We start from the raw sequence: 14530 nt of genomic DNA on the forward strand, positions 1-14530 counted from the left end.
GCTCGTTGTCACAGCACGGACAGAAGCCTGAGCATCAGCGGCGGGGCAGTTGCTGTGAGATTGCATCAGTGTCCACTTGTTTCAACAGTTTAGATGAATGAAGAAAGATTTATAGGGTTGGAGAGACGAGCAGGAAGTAAAAATAAATAAAAGAGTTCATGCAAATAATGCAAAAAGGATGTCGGGGAAAACAGACAGATGACTTACTGTAGAGAGAACTTTTTAATTTTTCTGAGGAATCTCAGATTAGCTGATGATTGAATGTCGAGTTAAATATCCAAACATTCAAACAGCATTTTGGTTTCCGGATTAAAAACTTCATTTTCTCCAAAATCTAAGAGAAGAAAATCAATCATCTAAAAGCTGAACTGAAAACTCAATAACAGCACGGCGTAAAGTTCACAGCATGAACTCGAAAAATTTAAATCATGGCCGCACTGCAGTGTGCCATGTGTTAAATGACTCGTGTAACATTTAAGTAATAATTAAACATTACCCATCATTGCCTTATTAAGCATCAGTCTGTACTAACACTGTCTGTGCTTCCATCAGATCTGATCAACCGGAGCTGTTTGTGGATTGCTCTGCTTCAGAAAACTGTGGAAGCAGCAAGAGATTACAAAATTACTCATCCAAACAAGAACGAGCATAAACAAACAAATGACACTCACATCACCTGGTTGCCTGTTTTTGTCTCTGTGATATCCTGTTTCCTCAGTGGCACTGCACTTTGTCTAGCCATTTCTATCATGGTCTTATGATATTAGTGGTGTGTGTGTGTGTGTGTGTGTGTGTGTCTGGGTTTCAGGGCAGTCCTGCAGGCACCGATGTTCTCAGGAAGCACTGTGTGACATGCTGGAGACGAGTCTAGCATCTCGTGGATGGTAGAGTGCCCAGGGCACAGCATCACCTCTCCAATTAAGACAGCAGGCTCCCTGCTACATCATCTACTACACACACCACTGGAAGTTCCTGCTCCTGTGCAAAGAGGATCATCTCTAAATTGTTGTAGAGTTAACACTGAAAACTTTGACAGATTTGACTTTGTAGCAAGTTTGAGGTGGAGCTGAAACTGTTCAGTGACTCGTGTGGTTGACACAAGGACAATCGGATTACGCATTAAATCATTCCACAAACTTCCAAAACAGGCTAGAAATGATATATTTAGCCAAATATCCACAAAAAAGTGGATACTGATAAAGAATAGTGAATAATCTCAGGACACAAACCTCCTCACATGGAGACCACTGAACACACACTTTGTTCAAAACGATTCCGTGTCCAGTCAGACATTTGCATCCTCGCATCCACAGCAGAATGTCAAAAAAGGTTCAGGGCCACGGAGAATGTGTGAAAGCAGGTTGGGTCTCAGTGAGAGGCAGAAAGTTCTCTCCTAATGAGAGAGCCTGAGGGCTTTTAAAATTTGACTCTATCATATTCCCTCTGATCACGCCTGATCAGAGCGCAAAAACTGAGCGGTGAGAGCGTGAAGGAGGAACGGCTGAGGCCAACCGCATTTCAGCAAAACTACATGAGGAAATAATGAGCTTAAATCTCACAGCAATCAGTGTTTATTACGCAGCATCGTTGTCTTTGGGAAGCAAATGACTAAAACACTAATACAGACCCACGAAGAACTGTGAGTTGTTTGTAGCAGCAGCATAAAAGGAATTCTTTACTCAGTTCTTGGAGGTACCAAGCTGTCCATGATCAGCATTTTTAATGTACAGCGCTATGAAGACGCATTTTCCTCAATTCCTAATTTTTTGGGCGTATTTGCCACAATTACATTTCAGACCATCAAACCAATATCTAGGGATGGGTATTGATAAGATTTTCACGATTCCGATTCCATTTTCGATTCTGTTTAACGATTCGATTCTTTATTGATTCTCTTATTGATTCTTATTTTTAAAAAAGGAGAACACTAAGGTCGATTAACTTAGAACTTTGTTTTATATCTTCTCTTTGAACAAGACAGAAATTTAGGAGTAACATGGCCTTACAAACCCAACAGTGAGATCTTAAGAGATCCACAGCCTACGGCTCTTCAATGGGGTGTCACAGGGTCCCCGGGGAAAAAAATTGTAAATATAAAATAATAAAATAAATATTCTTCTGTAGCAATAACAAAGTATAACATAAATTATTCTGTAGCAATTACACAAGAATATCCAGTAATGTCCCTGCCTACAATTAAACACATTCACTTACCGAAAATCGGGGGCATCTGCTGTGGCAAATGGGTGCAAGCCTTTGACCACAAACTTAGTCACTGCTCGGTGACATTCGTCTATCCTGGCCTGAAAGGAGACGCTACCGGTAGACTGCAGCGAGAACTGCCAGCCAGACTCTGTCTGTCTCATCAGGGTCACCTAAATGCACAGTAATGGCAGGTTTTGTAATAAGGCAGATCGCGCTAACATAATATGCACTGTTAGCTGATTATTTACCTGCTGCATTAACGGGAGAGGACGTGCAAACGTTACCGCTGCTGCTGGGTTGAGATTCACGAGTCCGGAGCGGAATTAAAAACACGACATTCATTTAAGGTCATCGCGTGTTTTGTGAGCAAATGCTTTTGCATATTCGTAGTGTTTCCTCCTTTAAATGAAATATCTGCTTTGCAAGTATTGCAAGTTGCCCCGTTGTCATCTGTTCTCGTAAAGTATAACCAAACTTTTGAGCGTTTGAGCCGCTTAGGCGCCCTGCCAGGTAAATGACGCTCCGCAACGTGGTGACGTCATTCGGGGCGACTGGAATCGATAAGGGAATCGTTTGCAAAAATGGCAAACGATTCCAAGGAATTGAAACAGTGGGAACCGGTTCTCAACAAGAACCGGGTTTCGATACCCATCCCTACCAATATCATTCAACAGAAAACAGAGTTCCAATTGGCTGGATCTGATTACTGTTAGCCATGATGAATCAAGAAATGACATAAACAGAACGTGTCTGACAAAGTGAAGGAGGCTAAAAGATCTCAAAAAAGCAACACATCATGCCACTAACTAGAGAAAGTCAAGAATAAATGAAAAACAACTATCAGCATCATCTATCAGTCTGGAGTGGGTTACAAAGCCACATCTAAGGCTTTGGGACTCCATCAAACCACATTATCCACAACGGAGAGAAAAGCTCTGGAGGGACAGCGGTGAACCTAACAGGAAGGGAAAATTACTCCAAGAGCACATCAATGACAGATCCAGGAGGGCAAAATAGAACGAAGAACAAAAGAACTGCAGGCATCACCTCGCCTCAGTTAAGATCAGTCTTCCAGAAAGGTGGGCAAAAATGGGCAAAAATGGCATCCACGGGAGAGTTCCAAGGCAAAAAGCACACTGATGGCTGAAAAGGATACTTCACTCATTTCAGTTAACATTATCTCAGAATGGTAGCGCTGACACTGATGATAGTAGTGTGATGGTTTACTTTCTGCTTCAGGACCTGAACGAGTTCCCGTAATTGATGAAACCATGAATTTATTCTATACCAGGAGAATGAGCGGCGAGCAGTTCATACCCTCAGGTACTGCAGCATGAATGTTTGGAAACACCCAAAAATCCATCTCTAAATGGCTAAAAAACACCCAAACCAACCAATGAAAATGTTGGAATGGCCTCGTCAGAGTCAGACTTTCATGCTTGAAAAACCTCCAATGTAGCTGAATTAAAACAAGTCTACAAAGAAGAGTGGGCCAAAATGTTTCCACAGTGATGCAAAAGACTCACTGCCAGTTATCACAAACACCACTGCTGTTCTTGCTGCCAAGGGTGGCAAAACCAGTTATCAGGTTTAGGGGGAAATTTCTTTTTCACACAGAGCCAGGTAAATTTGGGTTGCTTTTTCCCTTAATTAATTCAGAAATGCATACACTAATACATAAATCATAATTTTGAAACTTTTTATCTGGGATATCTTTGTTTCATAGTCAAATTTGCAAAAAAGAAAAAAAATTGAGTAGAGAAAACCACTTTTCCAGCTAACTGTATTTGTGAGTCTGGTGTGTTTATATCTGTATAATCAGTTTGACTCAGACGAGCCACTAAAACAAATCTTTCTTTCCAGAAATCTCAGACAGACAGATGAGAGGGGAAAACGGACAGACACCAACAAGGAAACCAACTAATTATCAGTTATTGGCTGATCAGGATCCACAGCCTAGAGCGTATCAGGAGCTAAGACTATGAGGCCAAACTGAGAAGGAAAAAGATCATAAAGAAAAGTAGTTTCATTTCTTTCTTGAGAAAAACGCGTACTAATTATAAATCAGATCAAACAACATTGACACGAGTGGTAATTTTATATTTCATTCTTTGTAATTCAAAGAGGATTCATTCATAGACCGCCGTCTCATTTACCTTACTTAGATGGTATTACCTTCATCTTCAGTTAGCATCTACCTGGACTGATAGATGGAGGTCTTCACTGACATAACACACACAGACACACAATCTGGTACCCACACACCCTCACAGATGTACAACATCCCCTGAGATTCTCCTTCTCTCTCTCTCTCACACACACACGACACTAACAGATGGGTAGACGTCCCAACCTCTCTTTAGTCACACACACCTGTCAGGTTATGTAGTGGAGACGGACCGTGATGGATGCTATCTGTTTGTCAGGTCTTCTCGGTAGTGTTGGTCTAATGAGGCGACACCCTGTCCTGACTGACACAACCAGGTCAACAGGGTCAGAGACAACTCTGTGAATTACTAACCCACATCCATAAATAACCACAAGGTATCAGGACAGACCCTCAGAGGGGTTTCTCTTCTGTTAGCGAAGCCCTGCAGGGCATCAGGTAGTTCAATTAAAAAGTGCATTCTGATTTAAACTTGATGCAAGTTTCAGAAAACATCTCTTAAAGAAGACTGATGGAGCTGCTGCATGGGCAGAATCAAACCAGCTGGCAAGCTGCTGTAAACTTTACACTGAGCCACAGCTATGGACTGAAAAGAAAGTTGAATTTGGGCAGACATGTTGGTTTAGAAGAACCAAATTCTCTCTTCTGAAGAAATTCCGAGTGGATGCCGCGTCAGACGAGTTGATAATTCGACCCAATACCAGGCTAATGCGTGCGTACAACTGGAGTATAAAAGAGCTACAAAAACATTTTTTGCCTTTTACACCTGAAAAGTTTTACATGGGTGTCGAAATAATCAGAAAAAGTTTTGTCTTCTTAATGGATATTTTGTATTCGAGATCTGACCTTCCCTCTTTATTGAGGTTTGATACCTATTTTATTTAACTCTTCTGTTCTATTAGTGCCTCCATTCTGTCTGTGCTAGTGCCCGATCTGTACCCTGTTATTGATTTATGTTGTTTCTCCGTATTACTGTGAAGCACTTTGGTGTGCCTTCGGGTTTTTAAATGTGCTATATAAATAAAACTGTATTGTATTGTATTGTGGAAAAAATTAGGTCCTGAGTGGTGAACAAACCCTCGAGTTTTATTTCAGAGCATGAAAAAACTTCATACTGTCACAGACAATTTGCCAATATTGTAAATGGAATCATCCAAAGCCACATGAATGCATGATTATTCCTGACAGTGCCACTGATAGGTTTGTAGCATAAACCTATTCACTGGAACATTCAGGACAATTTGCTACACAGCAAAAACAAGACACAAGCAGGCAAAGTTCTTTGTAGTACTCATGCATGAGGAGGCCTGCCTGGAGCCAAGTGTCGTTCCACCCGCTTGGCCTCCGTCAGACTCTCAGCCAGGTTCCCCATAGCACTCCTTTTATTGTGGTTACATGAATATGCATAGGTTCATTAACATATGACATCTTATATAGGTATGCATGTGAACAAAGAATACCCTGTGTGTGTGTGTGTGTGTGTGTGTGTGTGTGTGTGTGTGTGTGTGTGTGTGGGGTCAAGATGTAACCCCAGGAAGACTCCCCAAAGCTGGTGCCAGGAGTCTAGCGGTACATCTGAACAAAAGGCTCTTACACTCAAACAGATATACGTATGTTTGCTATACCATATATCAGCAAGAGAACATACGACCTCTCCTAGGAGGTGTGTGATCTATGCCAGAACACTCTGAAGAGGAGTGAACACACTCCCCTCTTCGTGCTACACAGAGTTGTTACAGACTATTAAGGATCAAACCTCCTATCACTACACAATCGATTATAAAACTCTAAGCATATATAAGTAGATATTTCTAAGCATAAATGACAATCAACAATACAAATCTAACAGCCACCATGATCCATATCGGACCACTGATCTGAAAGAGCCACATTATCAAAGACTTTCTTATGTGCACATGTGAAAAAGCCTGTACTGGTCCTGCTAGGTTCATGTGTTACATGGTACAAATCTAATAAGCCCATAAACTTTGAAAAATGCAATCTGTATGATTGGGAACAAACTGCCCCTGAGGGATGAACCGTCGCCTGCTCCATGAGACCAAAGGAAGAGTCGTCACTGTTCTGGTTTTATTACCAACCAAAAACCTACTGGTCCTACTGCAAATGCAATATATAAAAATAAATGAATAAAAAAACCAGGTAAAACAGTGTTTGTGAAAAACAGCCTTATCAAATCCAGAAGCTAATTATAACACTTATCTCTCGTCTCAAAAATGTTTTCTCATTGCTACTTTCCTTTGAGCTTCCGGGAACAAAAATTATCACTGCAAACACCCCCCTCATTTTATTTGCATTTTTTATCTATCCTGTTGGAGTAATACAGTATGCCTGGCTGCTAATAAAACACCTCTCACCTAGCTGACTTCATTTGACTTGCTAATAAAACTCTGCTGTTATCGGGGCTTTAATTAAAAATACATCACTTTGAAAGTGAGCAAAACACTTTTTTTCTGTTGCAGGATATGTAAATTCAATTTAGGTTGCACATAATCTCGGTCAATGCTTGTTACACCTGATTTGTCCCACTGCAGTGATGCAGATGTGCGTGAGCAGCGGAGTTTTCACTGCTCTGTGGATGTGTTACTGTTGTGGTATGTTGGGCAGAGCCTGAAATTGCAGGTTATTTGTTCTGCACATTATATGAAGCACCTTTAATACTGAACGAAACACAGAGTCCATCGTTGGACGGTGTCTTTTTGTTCAGCTTGTGTGCCCTAATAGATAAATAAAAATAAACATAGGAAAATAAAGACAGTACACAGTAGTATTTAGTCTTGAGACAACACAGTTTTTATCTGAAAAAAAAAAGGATACTTTCTCAATATGATAATGACAACAAGTTGAGGGTTTACACCAGAGAACAGTGGACAGAAGTCACTGCAGGAGGAATAGGGCTGCCAACTTTCACCTGCAATAATTCAGTTACACTGCTCTTGAACAGGTATCCAGAATCTCTAATTTATCTAGATGAATCTCATGCACAGGCTAACATTGAGCCCACCATACACGTGTCTACAGTCATGGTAAATAAATAAAGTATGCATTCTTTCAAATCCAGGATTTCACATATCAGTACATTAGAAAACCAAACTGAAAATTGGTCTGTAGCAGGTTTTACAGTGAGGTAACTGCAACAACACAAGACATACTAGGCTGTGTTATTATTACCATTTTTATTATTATTAATTATGGCAAAATATAGAATCAGTGTCTGTTTCTATAACAATTAAGATGTTAAGTAACATCCAACTGCTGTTAACAGAACGTGCTTGCTAATGATTAACTGATCCTGAGCAAGTGTGAGCACCTTTTTTAAAACCAGATGTTTTTGCAATTTGGTGGTCCGGAGCGTTCCGGCTGTGTTAACACAATGCCGAGGAGGAAAGACATCAGCAGTGATCTCACATGAGCTATTGTTGCTGCGGAACAGTGTGGGAAGGATTGCAAGTCAATTTCCAACCAATTTCCAGTCCATCATTCTACAGTCAGAAAGATTATTCACAGGTGGAAAACAGTTCCCAGTCTTCTTGGGAGTGAACATCGCAGCAATTTCACCCCTAGGACAGAACATGCAATGCTCAGAGAAACTGCAAAAGAAAAAGAGCTGCAGACTCTACAGGTCTCAGTTAGCATGTAAAAATTAAAAGTTCATGAAAGCACAATTAGAAAAAACCTAAATGTGTACGGCTTGTTGGAAAGGGTTGTCAGGAGAAGTCTTTTTGTTCTAAAAAGAACGAGGCAGCGGGGTGAACGCTTGTAAAATTCCACCGGAAAAAAACACAATGTCCTTTGGACAAACACTGATAAAGTGGCAAAGTGAAGATATATGGCCATGATGTACGGAGCCATGTTGGATGAAAACTAAACACAGCATATTAGCACAAACACCTCACACCAACTGTCAAACACAGCAGTGGTGGAGGGGTGATGATTTGGGTTTGTTTGGCAGCCACACAGGACCTGGGCACTTTGCAGAGCTGACGCTGAACTCCTCTGCACACCAAAATGGGCCGAGCTTTAGCCGTCAAGCGACAGGTTGGTGAAACCAAGCACAGCATCAAATCTACAACAGATTGGCTGAAAGAGAAAATAATCAAGGAGTTGCAATGACCCGGTCAAAGTCCAGACTTCAAACGTATTAAAATGCTGTGCCAGACGTTAACACTGGCGATTTATAAATGAATACCTGCAAACTTCAATAAACTAAAGCAAGTTTGTAAAGGAAAGTGGGCCAAAACACCTCCACAACAATGTGAGAGACTGTTGAAGTCATACAGAATACTTTATTAATCTCTAAGGAAATTATGTGGTTACAGTTGCTCCAACAGACTGAACTCAATTAAATAATACAATATTTTACAAAGTTACAAAATAGAAGAATTAGCTCTATCGAGAATACTACAGAGATTAAATATATATGATTGACATTTTACTCTAAAATGTAGATTTAAAATAAACAACTTATCACTGCTAAAGGTGGTTCTATAAGCTTAACTTTCCCATGCTGCTTCTGCATTTAGCCTTAGTTTTCAAATGTTGTTCATTTGGGTTTTTATTGAAATTATTTTACGACACACTAAGGACTACGTGATTTATCATTATGTCCTGATACATAAAACATTGGTACTTTTACCTTGGCTATATGTGTGGCTAGTTAAAAAAAATCAAATCAAATCAAAGGTCTGATGTCACTTTAAAAAACTATTCAAGCTTACTCCCGATATCAAACAGAACTTCTTTCTTTGAGATAACCACCACAGTGATTCAGTTGTTGGACAGCTGATAATAACTAAAGATAGCATCCACAGCGACTTCACATCAAGTGACAAATCTGCATATAGTTCAGAAAAAGAGCTGCACAGTGTGAGCTGGATATGTAGCAGAGACATGAGACGAAGATTAGAAGAGCTTTGGATACAGACAGTGTACAACAAGCTGACGCTACACAGACTTACTAGTACAGTAAGTCTGACCTGTGTCCAACTGCTGTGACAGGATAACAGCTTTTGGCTAAAATACAAGGACCGCTCCAAACTATTTAAATTCAACAGTGCGCTTCCTCGAGGAGTCAGAAATATACACCCACCCAGCTCTACAGCAGACCTGAGGAACAGATGCTAGAAAACAACAAAGACACACACACTTCATTTATTAGAGAGATAACAGTGCATCAGTCTCATTAACTGTGGATTCATTAACACCTTTGTGACTATGTCAGCAAAAGCTGAGCTGTAAGACTGTATGAAACTATGAGTATATGTTAAAGTTGTACTTGAATTAATATTAGTATGTTAACATGAGCAATTTCATCAAGTACAATACAACCATAACTGTGATGTAGAAATTCAAAAATAAGTCAAATATTCAGCTTCCTTCACTTGTGGGTGTCATGTCTAATTTTTATCTATTAATTGATTGAAATTGTTACATTCTAAAATCAAGTTAGCAGTATTGTTTCAAAGAACCGTGGCTGTATCTGGCAGCTATGATCTGAATTTATGAGGCAACAGAGAACAGCAGGGCAAATAAAGCACAGAGTAGCAGTTGATTTTATCACATTGTAGACGGTGATTCGTGAGCACTTGAACAATTCCTATCACGCTTCCACTGTCTTGAGTGATAACGCTTTTAGGGATGAGCACAGGGTCAGCACTAGTTATCAAGAGCCCCGACTCTTCTGTTTATAGTGAGGTAAGGTCTCAATGGCTTCCACAAACACAATGTTAAACAGTAACTGTTGCTAACTTTCAAACACACTTTCTTCACACAAACTTGAGCTGTGAGTACGACGTTGTGTTAACATGACGCAGGTGTGCTTTACCCATTTCAGCCAACAGAGGAGGATGTTGTTCAGCTTTTATGGTGTTCCACTTTCAGTGACCTCAGAGTAGCTCAGTAATTACACTTGATTAGATATTCTTGACTTGTTTTAAATGAAGTTTTTTTCTAGCCCCAGAATTCTCTGCTTTCACATACTCAGAGTTACTGTCTACATTCACTGCACCAATCAGACACTTAGCCTGAGGTCACATGTGTCTTTGAATATATTCAGACCCCTTACTTCTCTATCTGGCTTCAAACCCCTGAATTATAAGGCCAGGACTGCTAATGTGGCACCCTGGGGCAGGTACTGAAGACTTTGCAAAGTCATAACTCTGAGTGAGCACAGGCGGAGACTATGACAAAGACTGAAGAACACATTTTGACCACAAATATATGACGTTTCACCTCTATGAACGATTATGCAGAAGGCATCAAAATGGGCACACTAACAATGCTGATGCAGACTAAAAACAGATTCTGTTTTCTGCTGACTTTTCATCCTGATATCACTGCATCATCAATGGATTAAGGAGACAGAAAGAGCTACTATACAGGATGCAACACACACACACACACACACACACACACCTTACACATCTAGTACAAAAATAATAAATAATAATGAAGGTGACCTGACGAGAAGATCCAGGCTGTGTAGTTGTGTTTGTTATCTCTTAGCTTGGCTTCACATCTAAAGTCTGAGCACTCCTGGCGAGATAGTTTGAAGAAACTTCCAGACTGTGCTACAGTTTGTGCATAAAGCCAAAAACAGCACTTCCTTTTTCACATGCCATGATGTAGTTACTGGCACTCTTTGGTTGTTTATAACAAAGCAGGAGTGAAAATATCAAAGTGTGGGCATAAAAATTGCACAACAAGCTCGTCCTTGAAAGAAGAAAGAAGCGAGCTCATTGCTTACTCATCTGACTGACATTTCTCTTTGTCGTGCCATTCTGGCAACAACTTTATACAATTACCTGTTTTCACGTATACAATACAAAAGGAGGCGGCACTGTTACCGGGCAACAATGGCTTTACACCTACCCTTTGAGGAAAAAACATTTACAAATTTTTACCATTAACCACATCTTAGTGACGAAAACACAAAAAGGAACTCCCAGTCACCCGTTTCAAACCTATTTGGAGACGCCTAAATGTGATTCTCATAAACAGTGGTACTTTCCTTAATTCAGTAATCACATGACAGGTGATGTGCTGGTAGGAGGGGGTTCTGGTAATAATGCAGAGAGTGGAGTTTTGAACCAGTTGAAGCTTATGGAGGGATTTTGGGGGGAAACCATGCAGGAGAGAAATAAGATAAGATAAGATAAGATAAGCTTTATTAGTCCCACACGTGGGAAATTTGTTAATTGTCAATGCGGGAGGTATTGAGACTATGAAGAAGAATGGATCCAGACTGCGTGGAAAGAGAAGGACGTAATCGGTTAATGTTGCATAGATGGAAATAGGCAGAACAGGTGGGATCGCTGATGTGAGATTTATAGGACAGTGAGCTGTCTAGGATGACACCAAGGCTCTTAACCTGAGGTGAAGGGAAAACTGTGGAGTTAACAACAGTGAGAGTGAAATGATTTGCCTTCAGTTGGTTGGATTTAGTGCTGATAAGAAGGATTTCAGTTTTATCCTCATTGAGCTTAAGAAAATTAGAGCCGAACCAGGATTTTAATTCTGATAAACATTCCATAAGAGAAGAAGTTGGGAGGGAGGAATCAGGCCTGCAGGAGAGATTTAACTGGGTGTCATCAGCAAAACAGTGAAAGTGAAGATCGAGTTTATGGAAAATGGTACCAAGAAGGAGGATGTATGTTATGAAGAGAAGAGGGCCTAAGACTGAACCTTGGGGTACACCAGAAGTGACCGGGATAGACGAGAGAGGAATGATTTGAGCTGAAAAACTGGAAGCGGTCAGGGAGATATGATCGGAACCAGGCTAAGGGTGTGTCGGAGATGCCAAGAGAGGAAAGTCTGTTTAGAAGGACTGAGTGAGAGATCGTGGCTGAACTCGGGAAGGACAGGAATGCTGAGAAGACCAGAGTCAGCTCCGAGTAAAACATCATTAGTGAACCATAGCCCAAATGGCACAGTGGTCTGCAGGTTTTCAGGGGTGGAGAGAAGCACATTATGCTATTTTTTTGGACACAAGGATGTGAAATCCAGAAGAAAAACCAAAACCATCTCCTGGTGCTATGACATGATATCAAATCTCACCATCCAGCTTCAATGGTAGCGTGCTAACGCACAAAGCAGCTGTCCAGTGCTCTTTCACCAGCTGTTTTCAGCTTTGTGATAAGAACTAAATACTGAAAGGAGATCATTGATAAGTCTTCGATGTCAGGATATCTATATATATGTAGATGGAAAGTTTCATATTATATAGGCAATTAAGTGGCAGTGCTTCCTATGTGATGCTGAGGAGTAATGCAAAAAATAATGCAATGAGCAGTTTATAAATTAATTTCTATAAAGCGTAAAAAGGTAAGTAATACACTGGACTATGTAATATTGTAATAAGAGTAATGTAAAAAAAAAAAGAAACATTTCTCTATAAGTTAATGTACTTAGGAACACTACAACAATGTGTTGGCATAGCCAACAGAAAAGAAAAAAAAACTTTTAGCGCTGCAAAATTTTAATCTTGAAATTTCAACACTTTTTTTTTTAAACTGTGGGAGAATGACACTCACAGGAGACGCGCAGTTCTCTGTTTCGCCTCAGTCAGTCAGGTTATGTTTTGCTCGAGTGTGCTTTGAGGCAGTGGAAAATGAGGTTAGTAGGCAGATGACAGAAGTTGGCATTAAAGCAAGTGGATCAGAGATGACCTCAGCATGGACTCTGCCAGTCTCAGATATCTGTTCATAAAAGTAGAAGTTAAGGAAAAGAAGTGGGAGCCCTTGAAACTGCAACAGAAGGACCGACAGGAGGAGGAGAGGGGAGAGTAGCAGAACAGTGGAGGAAGGTGTGAAAAAAAGAAACCAAAGAAGAAAAAAATAAAGAGCAGTCAGGACTTCTGGGCGAGGAGCTAAGAAATGATAGGAAATGAAGGAGCCATAAAAATAGCTACATATTTGGAACCCACACCAACATGCATCATGGTTAGAAGTAACTATTTTACATAGAGATGACCCTGATCTGTTGGAAAGACTTTGCACAAGAAACGTGGAAGGAAGAGCAGGCAGCTGGGGAGAAGAGCTGTTCTGGTCTATTCTTGTCCTGACCCCACCATCCCCCATCGCAACCGGACCTCAGACCTGCCCTTAAGGGAGAGAGGGTGGCTTAATGTGAAAGAGTGTTCATGATGTGTTTTAGCTGATAGCGTGATTAAAAAATGAAGATCACTTTAAATCAATCGCTCTGGTTTCTCTGATTAACACAGATTACACTTCAGTGGCTCGCGGGCAGACACAAACAGCCTATATGGAAATTCACCTTCACAAAAATCAGACGATCCTCCTCCACTTACAATAAACTATTTTATTCACCACAAAAACTGTTTGGCTGAAATAATATGAACAGAGGGGGGGCTGCTGATGAGTAATAGATCAGTTCTTTGTAAAGGCAAGAGAAGCACAGATGTCTAACATAAAGACGATCATTACTCTCCTGTCTAAACACACACACACACACACACACACACACACACACACACACACACTCAGTCTGTAGTTCCTCAATCAAAACTCACTTAGAGGGATTTGCCACTGACAGCCTAACAAACAGACATGCTTTCTGCTCGTCTTTACAAAGAAATATTCTCCCTGTTTCATATCCATCAACCTAAAATCAGTTATCATGATTTATGTCTTTAATAACACATTGTGCTCTGCATGATCAGAGTATTACAAGATTCCATTATTCAGTTTTACTCCGTTGTCTAATAAAACAAAAAAAGAAAAACTGCACTTAGATTGAATTTCTGTCAGAGTATTTGCAAAGGCAATCATGCAGAGCGTCTGTAAAAAACACAATTACCTATAAAAGACAGCAGCCTATAAAAATAGACCCTGTAAATAATCTTGGTTGGGTTCCCCGTCTTGGCATCTCACACACACACACACAATTCAGAGGAGACACTGATATTGGTGCGCTTAATCTTAGCTCACATCATCCGCTCTCACTCTGTACCAATATGTCATCCACAGCCTCCTAAGAAACACATTCACATGCTTGTGTTTCCATCACATTTCTTATACTTCGTGCACACACACTCTAAGAAGAGATATCCTGTAATTCACAGTGTGGGATGGGCCGACATTCTGCAGACCTCTGCTGCCTGTGCACCTTAAATCAAACCTT

At 40.4% G+C, this 14530-nt stretch overlaps 1 protein-coding gene across 3 annotated transcripts in view; it reads right to left on the reverse strand.

The window, feature by feature from the left end:
• The window catches only part of si:dkey-246g23.2 (PQ-loop repeat-containing protein 1), a 54691-nt gene that overhangs the window by 36241 nt on the left and 3920 nt on the right, over nt 1-14530 (reverse strand). The window lies entirely within an intron of this gene.

The sequence above is a fragment of the Oreochromis niloticus genome, linkage group LG7, assembly GCF_001858045.2.
Source record: "Oreochromis niloticus isolate F11D_XX linkage group LG7, O_niloticus_UMD_NMBU, whole genome shotgun sequence".
Classification (NCBI taxonomy): Eukaryota; Metazoa; Chordata; class Actinopteri; order Cichliformes; family Cichlidae; genus Oreochromis; species Oreochromis niloticus.